The sequence below is a fragment of the Arachis ipaensis genome, chromosome B6 (assembly GCF_059453495.1).
Source record: "Arachis ipaensis isolate K30076 ecotype BB chromosome B6, ASM5945349v1, whole genome shotgun sequence".
NCBI classification, from domain to species: Eukaryota; Viridiplantae; Streptophyta; class Magnoliopsida; order Fabales; family Fabaceae; genus Arachis; species Arachis ipaensis.
The window spans coordinates 104,205,222-104,218,985 of NC_142441.1; the positions used below are offsets into that span (position 1 = coordinate 104,205,222).

At 35.7% G+C, this 13,764-nt stretch overlaps 1 non-coding gene across 1 annotated transcript; it reads right to left on the reverse strand.

Moving 5' to 3' along the window:
- Positions 1-12,397: 12,397 nt before the first annotated feature.
- Positions 12,398-12,505, reverse strand: LOC148562136 (small nucleolar RNA R71). Its single transcript, XR_015887203.1, has one exon. It is a non-coding gene; the product is annotated as a small nucleolar RNA R71 (small nucleolar RNA).
- Between the last annotated feature and the right edge of the window lie 1,259 nt (positions 12,506-13,764).

Consider the following 13,764-nt stretch of genomic DNA (forward strand, 5'->3'; position numbering starts at 1 on the left):
AATTCTGTCTATTTATAGCCCTTTTAAACCAATCAAATTTTATTCACATGCTTCACATGTGAGAAAACCAAATATAATTGTTTCCACCACATAAATAATGTGAAAATCGTCCTCAACTTCTTCAATTGCTAGCCTATCCATTGCTTCGATTATAGAATCTTGCCTTTGACATACATTTCGATCTTTCCTTGCTCATTGATGCCTTTTCTTCGATCAACTCAAAAATATGCTTTGATAGAGTCCAAACAAATATTTTTGATATGTTCATTGCCAAGTTAAATTATTTCGACCCAACAGTCACTAATAGACAAACAGCAATTTAAATAATTGTTCGTACTTGAAATATCATATTCCCCTATCCAAAAACGATATGCATGATAATTTGTCAACATTGTATCTTTTTTACAAATAGAAGAGGTATTTTATAAAAATGAATATTGGGATGTGGTCGGTCAACATAATAGCTCAAATCAATATCAGATATCTATCAATTACGTTATTAGATATTAATTAAATAAATGTTCAATTTTTTCTATTAACAATACTATGTAACCAGTAAATATTATTATTTTGAGTTAGTACTTAATCAGCAATCATTTATATCTATATTTACAAATATTTATACACAAAAAATATGTAATTTAAATTTATATTTATCAAAAATTGCATACATGAATCAATATAATTTATATTCATATTTTTTAAAATTTATATATATAAATTAATAAAATTTATTTATTAAAAATAATTTAACATTTATATTGATTAAATAATAACTAAAATTATTAAAGATTGCTGGTTCTTAGAATGTCTGTTTCTTCTATATTAGATATTAATTAGATAGAAAATTTGATTTATGGCATGCAAAAGAATATATATATATATATATATATATATCACCCCGATGATGATTATTTTGAAACATTAATTAAACAATGAAATGAAAGAAGGGATTGATCACCAACGGAAATGCATCTTCTCCAATTTTTTTAACACTTGACAGAATTCAGTGTGATCTCTCACCTTTGATTCTATAAGTGGGACCAAAAATAAATAAAAAAAATAATGAATATTTAGATTAAACACTGCACACTATCAAATTTTTTTTTACTGTAGAAGATCCACTCCCGATCACCAACAACCCTTGTGGTCTGCATCAGCATGGGTTATCTACAACAACATTGTACGTGCAGATAATGCAATTTTTTATTTTTTGTTGTGTACAGATAATGCAATTTAATTGTACCAACTACTGCCAAAAAATAAAATCAGAAAGAAATATGCGGTGGGCACACAGCCGCACACGAATTTGAGAAAGCTTATTCATTTCATTATGTTTCATACTTTCATGACTTACACCTAGGAATTGAATTCGAAGCTGCGCATTGAAAATGCACGGTGAGCGAATTTTTGGTGTATTGATTTCACGTGTTTCTGTTGGTATATGGTATTTATTATGCGTTCTGTCACTCGTTGATATTAATATGCTATACATTTGTTGACCGACCCATTATAATACAATATATCAAATATGCATAGTATCATCTGGATTTTAATCAGTAAAAATTTTAGACTAATTTCTTTTATTTTCATAATATATATATTCAAAATTTAAATTTTACTCGAAAAGAATTGTTAGCCGTATCAGTACTTTGTGGTAGTAAAGGATAGATATAGGTGGATTTTTCCCTTTTTGTCTATACTAAGAAGATTTTTTTTTTGTCTCAGTTTTATATCTATATTTCAAAGATAATAATGAACTTCGCTATCATTGGACTTAATTATTTCATAATTATGAAAATTATTTTTCAAAAGCAATAGTAAAAGAAGTTATTAGTGGAAGACTACAGAAATATTTTATAATAGAAAGCAGAAGTAATTATTTTTTTATTCAAATTACAACCAAAATCATACCGTGTATAGCTTGTCTGCTAGTGAATTTCGTTTAGATGAATTATACGTCGGCAATGAGAGATCAAGGAAGTGGATACCTGCAAAAGATACTCTGACGCTCAAGTCAGTAAGTGAATAATAGGTTTTACAAATTGCAATTATCTGAACAATCTTCTTACTCCTTTCCTTTATATCTGAAATGAAGAGTAACAATTATGTCTCTGAGTAAATGATGCTTTAAACGGAGAGTAATAGCATGTCCGAGCGTTTTGGTCCTTGTTTGAGTGACTGTTACTGACAGTCGATTTATGACATTAATAGCCGAGTTATAACGTATAACCGACGTATAACGGTCAAATAACAGCTCCCAAGTTTGGTCGGGTGATTTTTGATGAAATAGGTTGAACTTTTATTGGGTTATAACTCGGCGTTTTGAGAGGCATGTGGAGTCCCCAACTTAACTTGTTTGATCAAAACAAATTTCAAAGAATGTAAATAGTGAAAGGATTAAATGGAAAAGTATAAGTTTTTCTTGAACAAAAAAAAAAAAAAAAGAAAAGTGGTCTTGTCATTAAATGGGTAATAACTAGCGCTCCAATTTTCAAGGTGAGTGATAACCATTGGTATTGATAAAAATAACAGATGTGATTAAAGATATGGAAGTGAACCATTTTGCATATATGTTTGGAATTCTGAAGGTTTTCATTAAAGCAACTTCAGTTTGATTAAAAACGCTTTGCAAGAGTGAAACATGAGTAAAAGAGGTCATTTTCTCTTTCATTTCTGGTTCTGATTTTTTCATCTTCTTTTACCATTTTCTTTCAAAAAAATATGGGTGAGAAAAAGGAAAAATGAAAAATGGAAGATGTTAATGATGGTTCTTACAATTGAGTTAGTGAGGATGTGAAAATTTGAGGTTCTTTGTTTGTGGACACGGATAGTGTGGTTAAGATTGATTTTTCAAAAATAGTTAGGAAGGGTTTTGGGGTGAGGATTGAGTTGCTTCCATGCACTAGGGTTGATCGTGTTTTTCATAGAAAAATGAATTTTGAATTTTTTTTACATGCATAGTTGTGTTCTTGAAAAATTGCTTGTTGAAACTGTCTTTTACGTCTTTTGAATGTGATGTTTTAAAACAACTAAATTGTGCTCCATCTCAGCTCCATCCGAATGGTTGGGCTTTTATGAGATGTTTTAAAATTTTGATGGAATTTCTGGAAATAAAACCGTCTCTTGAGTTCGGAAGGGCTTTGGGTGAATCTGAATAGTGCTCCTGGCTTTTCGGTTTTCAAACTCTATAAGTCGTCTTTCAAGGATTCTAAGTAAATGTTTTTGAAAGTAAAGTCGGTCGATGAGGATTTTTCTTTCTATTTGGATGAGCATATAGGTGAGAAGTTTTCTCTGTACTGGTGTTCGCAACCACAAAATATATTACGTCCAGAGGAGATCACTCCTCGAATGAGTGTAAAATACGAGTATTTGGTGGAAGTCGTTGATAGAAAAAATTTAATATCTGTATTTGATTTGCTTCCATGGGAGAAGGAAAGAGCATCTGTGGTGAATTATTTCGGTGAGAATTGTTGAGCTGTTAAAAGATATTGATATTTTGAACGCATTTTTGATATTTATTTACTGGTTTTGTAAGTGAAAAGTATTTCGAAGTGTCTGCGGCGAGTTTGAGAGCTCGTCCGAAGATAAACAATTTTGAGAAAGAGGGGTCTTCCTCTAATCGCAAGAAGATGGATGGAGATGGAGAGGTAAATCAACCAGCCTCAAAAAAGAAGAATTTTCTATTTAAGAAAAGGAAGGCGGATGTTATAAATTTGGGTGATGAGATCACTGAGAAGGAGAAGGAAATTCCTCTGGAGGAGTTGTCGACATTCATGAGCAAGCAAGAGAAGCTCCATGGGTTTGCCAAGGATGGGGATGGTTCCTCGGTATAGGATAAGAGATTTTCGTTTATGGTTGTAGCTGATGAAGTAGTGCAAGCATTTTTTGATGTTTCTTTAATTGATGAGGTCCGGGATATTGGTGTCAACCAATATCTTCAGGTACAAAAACTGAAATTCATCTCTAAACTTTTGTGATGATAAGTTGTATGTTTTTTAACTTTTGGGTTGTTTTAGGTTTTGGGTTTTTGCTTGGCTAGTATAGGTCGGAGCCAAGAGAGGAGGCATAAGAAGCTGTTACAGAAAAATGATGAGTATGTAAATCTGAACGAGGAGTTGGACTTGAAAAAAAATTGTTATTTTGGATCTTAATAAAAAATGGCTGAAAAAGATGAAGAGTTGAAATTCAAGAAGAGTAACCATGACAAAGATGTATAGTTGTTGAAGAAGAAGAAAATTGATCTTTCCAATTTGAATGACCAAGTTATTAAAGTTACTGTGAAGCTGAAGAATATGGAGAAGGGTCGTGAGACCGAGGTTTAAGATGCCTTTGCTAAATGATTTGAACGTGTTGTTACTCAAGCAAAGTTGTTAGCCCCCGAAAGTGATTTCTCGATGATGGATCCAAGCAAAGTAGTTAGAGATGAAATTTTGGTGGATGATGAGGATGCTGCCGAGGAGGATGACAACCTGGTAAATTGATGTTTTGTAGTTTGTTTAAAAAACATTTGAATGGTTTGATGTAATTTGCCAATTTGTCTTAGCCTTTTTGGGATTTATAATAGGTAGGCTTTGAACTGATTCTTTTTTATAATATTTAATCACTGTTTGATTATATGATCTTCGTTTGATGAGCTTGGATTTGACTTTTCTAGGTTGCTTTGGCTATTTGAAATAGGTAGTTGGTTGAGACTGATCTCTTTTGGATAATATCTGATTTTTTGATATTTGATGAATTAGTAGATAGATGTTTGATTGAATGAGTTAGGTAATGGCTATTTTGGATTGCCACTGATGTATTAGTCTCCATTTCTGACAGGGGTTTAATAGAAGTGAATTGTTTGGACGAGAATATCTCGTTAGTTCACCTTTGTTTGGTGATTTGATTGATGGTTGAGTTTGATTGCCCACGTTTAAACGATGCAAATTTGAATTGAACAGTTATTGCAAATGGATAAATGTTTGTGATTGTTCGATATTGGATGGATGATGATGACTAAATTGTAGGTTAGGATTTTCTCCAAATAGATCTTTCGTTGCAACTATAGGTCCGAACCAACAATTAGGCAATAATCAAATTATCATTCTAAAGATTGTCACAATTCAAATCAAATTAACCGAGAGTATTTAGACTCCCGGGTCGTTCTCCCTAGGAACTAATGCCGATGAGTGCATACAATTTTGGTTGTGGGGAACAACGGGTGTTTTCAATAATAAGGAAGCAAACAAATAAAGAGATAAAAGAATAAGACAAAATTGCAATTAATAAAGCAATAAAGGAACAAAAGAACTATGTATGTAATACAAATAAGTAAGACTCAAAAGTAATGGAAAAGTGGTTCAAAACATAAATGAAACCTTGACTTGGGATGAGTTATGGAATCCCTTCCTTGCCATAACCACAACTGTGATAATTATGATGGATTAATCTCACTAAGTCAACCCTCACATCGGAGAGTAAGTTAAATAAGCATAAGTGTTCTTAACCCACAAATCCCAGCTTGCTTGCTAATTATCTTAGCAACAAATTAGCGTTAGTGGGAACAAGAACAATTAACAACCCAAGAATTATCACTAAATGTTGGACATTGTGGCTCTAGTAATTCATACACTCATTTCCCCCAAGGCAAGGGGTGGAAATTACCCCATAATCAAAATTGGCATTTCATCAAACACATAGTGGGCATAAACATAAAATATGGCAAAATTGGTAAATTAAGGAAAGCTATGAACCACAAATGCTCAAAATCAATAAAGGCAACTCAAACAAACATATAAAAGTCACCAAACATCAAATTAAACAACTAGGAATCTAAAATTGCAAGACTATATAAATATGGAGAAAGGAGATGAAAATAAAGGCAAGTGTAGAACAAGTGTAGTAATTAAAAGAGAAATTAAAGAAATACTTACAATGAGATAGCAAAATTCAAAGCCAAAATTGAAGTATAAAATGCTACAAACCCTAATTAAACCTAAGGAAACTTGAAAGAAAACCTAAACTAAACTACCCTAAAACTACTCCTAAAAACTCCTCTATGAAGTATGGTAGTGTATGGTATGATATATGGTTGCTTCCCCCTTCAAATATGCTCCAAAGCTTTCAAAAATGGGCCAAAAAGCCCCCCAAAACGCGAGTCCACGTGACTTTTTAATGGAGGCACGCGTTGGTACCTGTGCGGACGCACAGATGTATGCGGATGCACAGATGTGTGCGTTCGCACACTTCGCTGAATTTCCACTTGTGCGTACGCACAGAGGGTTGTGCGCACGCACACTTCGCGATGCTCTGGATTCGCTCTGCTTAGGTTCTTGTGCGTACACACAGGTTGTTGTGCCCACGCACGCATGCTGATTTCCTACTTGTGCGTACGCACGCTTGCTTGTACGTACGCACACATGGCTGTGTGCTTCTCTTTTGTTTTCTTCATGCTTTCTCCCTTTATACATGCTTCCTTCCACTTTTGCCTTGCCAAACTTTCCTCTAGGACCAAAAATCACTCAACAACATGTCATGGCATCGAATGGCATAAAAGTGGGATTAAAAATCACTAATTTAAGCTCAAAATCGCATGTTTTCATATTTAGGCACAATCTAGAGAGAAAACACAAAAACATGCTATTTTAGTGAATAAGTGTGAGTTTATGTGATGAAATCCATTCAAATCAAACCAAAATACATCGTCAAATATGGATTCGTCAATTCTCCCACACTTAAACAATAGCATGTTCTCATGCCAAACCAACAAGAAGAATGATAAAAAAGGGTAATCAACTTATTGAGTGCAACTATCTATATGCATGCAAGTATGTATATACTATATATACCTATATATTATAGTATCCTATTGAATTGGTGAAAACAAACAATCAAATTCTCAAGCATGTATATAGACATATAGGGCTAAGCAAAGAAGTAGCTCAATGCAATCAGAATCTAAAGAATTGATTCAACTCATAAAAAAGAAGCAACTTGCAAGAATGCATGATAAGAAGTATGGAAACATAGAGTTGAGTGATCGAACCCTCACTAGGTGTGTATGCACTTTCAACGCTCCGTGTTTAGGGTTTAATCACTCAAGTCTCCTCTAATCATGTTTTCAAGGATTTGCTTTTTCATCTAACAATCAACAAGTATTTGATGCATGTATGCAAGTATCATGAGGTCTTTAGAAGGTCGTAATGGGGTTGGGGTAAGGGTAGGATGAGTACATATCTAAGTGGACTAAAGGATTAAATCTTTGATTAGCTCAAGTACCCAACTCAACCTATATCAATCAACCCACAAAAAAATGCATTCTAGCCACCCATTACTTCTTTTCACACACATTCATGCTTTAATTTCTATTAAAAACACATATGCATTTCTTATTCCTTTTTTTTTTCTTTTCTTTGGGGGCAACCTTTGTCCCCTCTTATTATTTTTTTCATTTCATTTTTTTCTTTTCTATTTTTTTTTCTATGACAAATGCATATGGTTAAAGCAAATTGATACATGAATGTGCACCCATTTTTTCCAATTTTTTTCAATAATTACTTAAAACAAAATTTTTCTCTACCAATGCTTCCCAAAATTACCTAAGCTAATCAAGGATACAATCCAAGGTAAATCATAGTTTTCCGATTAGGGTTGTGATGTGCTAATAATTAGAACAAAGGGGATTAAAAAGCTCAAAATGGTTTAACAAGGGTAGATGCAAGGGTAAGGCTATATGGGTGAGTAAGCTTAATTCAAAGATGGCCTCAATCATGCTAAATGCATTCAAGACATCAAACTTCGGAAATAAAGAATCAAGTAAAACCAAGCTCACAATCATAGAAGGAGAAAAATCACACTATGAACAAAATTAGTGGTTAGAATGTGTAACCACTCATTAAAGCTCAAAAACTCACAAGGCATTTTGTTCTATCTCTCTTCTATGTTCCACAAAAATTCATTCAAGCAAGTTTAAAAATAATTTTTCAAATCAATTCAATAGAAAGCCCTAAAAACAAAATTCTTGAAAAATCCTTGTTGTTTTTCACCAAAATTATTTTCTATATGTATGTATGTTGTGATGGATGCAATTTTTTTTCAAAATTCCCTAGTTCTATTCCTAATTTTCAACATCCAAAAATTAACATGAACAATTAGGAAAAAATTGAACTAGGTGCTATACTATTCACATCATCCAATCACAACTTCTATCTATAAAATATATACTAAGAAAAGATGCAAAAATGCAACATGCAATAACTAGAAATAAACTATGCATAAGCTAAGATATATATACTAGAAGAAAATGCAATGCAACAATCAAAAGCACTCTAAATATCTACAAGAAACATAATAAAAAGAAATAAAAATAAAGTGCAAAGTGTTCAGAAAAGAAAGTTTACGCCCCAAAATGACGAATCCTCCCCCACACTTAAGCGTTGTATGGTCCTCCGTGCACAAACACAATCCAGGGAGAATGTCTCTAGGTTCCTCCACCTTCGGTTGGCGGATGCAGGGGCTTGGATTGTGTGGAAAATCGCCAAGTCCACTGTATTCTTGGCATCTCCATCCTCAGTTTTCTCCTCCTCTATCGGCTCCTTGCCTTATGTCTCATCCTAAAAAAGAATGGATAAAGTATAATTAGAAATCATAGGGCAAGTAGCATATAAGGGTAAAGGAGAGAGTAAATAAGCATCTAGTTGAGGAATTTTGCATAGTTGTGTGGTATGATAAAAAATTGAGCTATGTATGTATTCCAATTATGCGCGCGGTTAGAATACACGCAATGGTCGGTTAAAATGGCATCCACACAATCACAAGTAATAATGAGTTCCTCAATTAAATAGCCTAAGATGCAACTAAGAGATGAGCATCAATTAAACACAAGCAAGCTTAGGCAATTGCAACAAGAGTGAATTGAATTTAGGAAATATTGGATATTGAAGGTGTGCAAGTGAAAGAGCAAAATTGATATATAAAATAGCACAACAAACAATAACCAATGCAATGATGAAAAGAAAATTACTTATTCATCCTTAGGAAAAATCAAATAATCCCACGGTTAAGGTGTTTGTTACAAAAAGGTGACAAACTTGATAGAATCAAGTTAAGTCAACTCAAAAAAATGCAAGGCATTAGCAAGGAACAAATACCTTGTTATGTGATTATATTGACTTAAAAATCATGATGAACAAGCAACTCAATTCAATTCACTAAACTCCATGTGCACTCATAAAAGTTTCACCTAACATGCAACAAAATGTACATGCACAAATCCAATTAGGTGATAGTAATTCAAGGCAAAGTATAAGTGCATTGATGAAATTCAAGCAACAGCAACCCAATCAATCAATATGCAAACACTTGCAATTTATTTACCTAACAAACAACTTAAAGCAAAACAAATATAATTACTAAAACAAAAATGAGATGCAATGAAAACAAAGTAAAACAAGTAGAAAATAAGGTAAAAGATAGAGAAGAGAGGGATGGAGTAGGCGGGAAGTGCGTTAGGGCTTATTTAAAGTGGAATAGGAATGTTACCCAAAACAGCACCTGTGCGCACGCACAGATATGTGTGCATACGCACAAAAAGGTAAAACAGGGGGTGTGTGCTCGCACAAGGTGTGCAAGTGCTCCAAACAAAAGGCGAAAATAGAAGTGTGTGCACGCACAAGCCTGTGCGCGCGCACAGTACGTTTTTTTTGTAACTGATGGATCATGTGTGCGCGTGCACAAAGGTCCGTGCGCACGCACAAGAGCGAAAAGGGGTATGGGGTGCAAGCGCACAGGCCGTGCTGGCACTGCAAACAGAGGGCAATACAAAGAGTGTGCGGGCGCACAGGCTTGTGCACTCGCACAGGTCGCGAAACTCACAGTTGTGTGCGCATGCACAGCAACGTGTGTACGCACAGATGCCCTGTTTCAAAAAAAATTTTCTTTCAAAAACTAATGCATTAAGCCTTAACTCAACCCAAATTCATCCCCAAACATTCAAAACATCACAAAATCATGATCCATATGCAAATTAACATATCTAAGCTCAAATTAAACTAATCCTAAGCTAATTAAGACATGTAATAAACTAAGACTATAAACAAAGAGAAAGGGTAAGAAAGATGTTACCATGGTGGGGTGTCTCCCACCTAGCACTTTGGTTTATAGTCTTTAAGTTGGACTTATTGAGGAGACTCTAGCTAGGGTGGCTTGTGTTTCCACTCTTCCTTGAACCTTCATCCATGCTTGGTCTTTGACTCTTGATAAACCACTATTTTATAGTTTATAATGTGTTTAATTGTGTGGTTTTATCATGATCTATACCCATTTATTCATATGATTAGCATGCATTTATACTTCCTTCCTAAAATTATTATAGGATTGAAAACTTGCTTCATAGAGACTTTTAATTATGTATTTTAATTCTCCTTTATTCCATTCGATGCCGTGATCTGTGTGTTAAGTGTTTCAGGCTTTATAGGGCATGAATGAGTTGGAGATTGGAAAGGAAGCTTGCAAAATTGGAAGGAAAACAAGAAATTGAGGAGATGACCAGCGAGAAGTGACGCGGCCACATGGCTCACGCGACCACGCGAAAGAGAGGAAATCGCAGTGACGCAGCCGCATGGCTCACGCAACCACACGGATTGGAATAGCACAAGTGACGCGGAGGCATGGACAACGCGCTCGCGTGGCAGGACAAAACGCCGAATGACGCGTTCGCATGAATGACGCGATCGCGTGACGTGCGCGATCTGCATAATCTGCAGAATTCGCTGGGGGCGATTTTGGGCCCTGTTTTGACCTAGTTTTTGGCCCAGAAAAGCAGACTAGAGCCAGAGAACATGCAGAAACCAAGAACAACATTCATTCTACACAATTTTAGTTTTTAGATATAGTTTTACTCCTCCTCTAGGTTTTTCTCTCTACACATTCATAGTTCTTAGGATTTTATTTCTATTGCTCTTTGCATTGGGATATTGAGAAGAGTTATTACCTCATCAAGACTTTGTCATTCTAGTTCATTTTCTTTACTTGGCTTTACTCTTTCATGTCCTTTAATTTACTCAATTTTACTGTTGGATTATTTTAGAATTTATTAATACAAGAATTACTTTTATTTTTAATTGATTCCTTTGAGTTTTATTTATCATGTCTTTCTTTAATTCGCTTTCCTATGTTATGAGTTCTACATTCACAATGAGCGAGTAGTTCCCTAACTTGATGGGGAGTTGATTGAAAGGAACCCTTGAGTTGGGATGCTTAAAAGAAAAAATTGTAATTGGGTTTATTGTTGGAATGCTCTCTAGTCACTAACACTAATCCTTTTCAATTGAGCAGATTGGAACTTGTGAATAGAAACAGCATTCCAACTTGTTTGACTTTCCCTTACCTAGTAAGGGATAACTAAACAGAACAACCTTCAATTATCAATTAATCTTGAGAGTACTTCAACAAGAATAGGGCTTCCAACTAATCTACTCCCAATCAAGGCTTTTATTTAAATTATTTAATTTCTCTAATTTAATTTCCTGTTTATTCAACTCAAACCATTTTGAAAACATCTGATTAATAAAATAGCACATCTTTCTGCAACTCATTGGGAGACGACCTGGGATTCATACTCCCAGTATTTTAATTTTAATTTTTGTGACAACCCTTCTAAATTGATAAGCGGATTCCTGGTTGGTTAAGAACTATACTTGCAACGCATATCTCATAACAATTCTTAATTCGCCAATTTCCGCCACGTCAATTTTTGGTGCCGTTGCTGGGGAGTTGCAATAGAGTGCTAAAGTTATTAATTGGAATTTATTTATTTGTATTTTATTTTATCTTGCTACTATGAGCTGCTTGTTTCTTTCGCTAGATGACGCGTTCACTTCCTGATCCAAGCTTGCCAGTATTCGATCCTGAGATTGAAAGAACTATTTCACGAATAAGGCAAGCTCGGCGTCGGTTAGTCCTCTCTGAGGGCAGATATGAAACGTCATTTGAGGAAGAAACCAGCCCCCGTTCTACTGATTCGGTTGATTTACGTGTAGGTGACATGGCAGCACCTAGGAGAGTTACTATCTAGGAGGCTGGAGCCCCTGATTTTACAATGCAATCGTTTCAAGCGCATCACCCAGCGGTGGCTACAGACTTTGAAATAAAGACTGCATTGCTCAATTTGATGCCCAAGTTTCATGGCTTACCTGCTCAAGAGCCTATCAAGCACCTGAGAGATTTTCAAGCAGCCTGTTTTACTGTCAGGCGTGATGGTGCAGATGAAACTTCAATTTTGTTGAAAGCTTTCCCATTTTCTCTTGAGGGAAAGGCAAGAGAGTGGTACTACACTCAACCCGCAGCAACTGTATCCAACTGGGATACACTTAGAAGAGAATTTTTGGAAAAGTTCTTTCCAGCTGAAGTTACTGATAAACTGAGGAAAGACATTTCCATGATTGTTCAGGACGAATCTGAGACTCTCTATGAATACTGGGAGCGTTTCAATAATCTTCTGGAAGCATGCCCCCACCATATGATTGACAAGATAGTGTTACTCGGTTACGTCACACAGGGCATGAGGCCCCAAGATAAGACCACATTGGAAAGTGCTAGCAATGGGTCCATGAAAAAGTACAAGACCACTGATGAGGCATGGCAATTGATCAGCGACTTAGCTGAATCCACTCGGAATCAAAGGCAGAAACAAGGCCGTTCAAAAGCCGTTGCAGAAGTATCCTCTGGCAGAGAGACTGCTGCTCTAACTCAGAGTATCTGTGAAATGACCAACTTGCTGAAGTAGATGCAATTGAATCAACAACAAGTTCAGCAAGCTCAACCTTCTCCACCACAGCAAAGCCAACAGTTCGTCCCACAGAGAGTTTGCGGAATCTGTGCTGATTATAGTCATTATACTGACGAATGTCCGCAGCTCCGATAGGAAAATAACACCGTGGCAGCCACTCATAACTTCTATGACCGCCCCAACCAAGGGTACAAACAAGATGGCAATTATAGCCATGGATGGCAGGACAATTCTAACCAGAATTGGAGGGACAACAGCAACAGAGGAGGCAGAGACAATCAGGGAAATCAGAGGTGGAATAACAACAACAACAGGCAGCAGAACCAGAACCAGCCTTACAGAGCACCTCACCTGAGGCAATCCCAAGGACCACAGAATACCCAACAGCAGACCTCTCAAATTACTTATCCTTCTTCATCTACTAATGATGACTTACTACAATCTATTGATCGGAGACAACAGACCATGGAAAATAACCTTTATGCTACACTAAATGGTCTGACCTCTACCCTGCAAGCTCTTGTCTCACAGATTGGATCAATAAATAACTCCAATAACCAGCCTTTGAGCTCCAATGGAATTCTCTCTCAACTATTACCCAATCCAAAGGGTGGCATTAATTCCATCACCCTAAGGTCCGGAACCACACTTCAGGAGAGGAATCAGGAGGAGCCAAGCCCACCAGAACACACCTCAGCTGAAGAGGTAGTGGAAATAGAAGATGTTGAAGAGGAAGAAGACATACAGGACTTAGATGAAAAAGAAGAAGTTCAACCATAGGAGGAAGCACCACAGGGAGTAGACACTGCAGAAGACACCACTCCCATTCCATTTCCACAACTTGCAAGGAAGCCCAGGAAGCAGCTGGAACCTGACCCCAAAATGGTAGAAATATTCAAAAAGGTTGAGGTAACTGTTCCTCTTTTTGATGTTATTCAACAGGTACCTAAATATGCAAAGTTTCTAAAAGATTTATGTATACATAAAGACAAAAT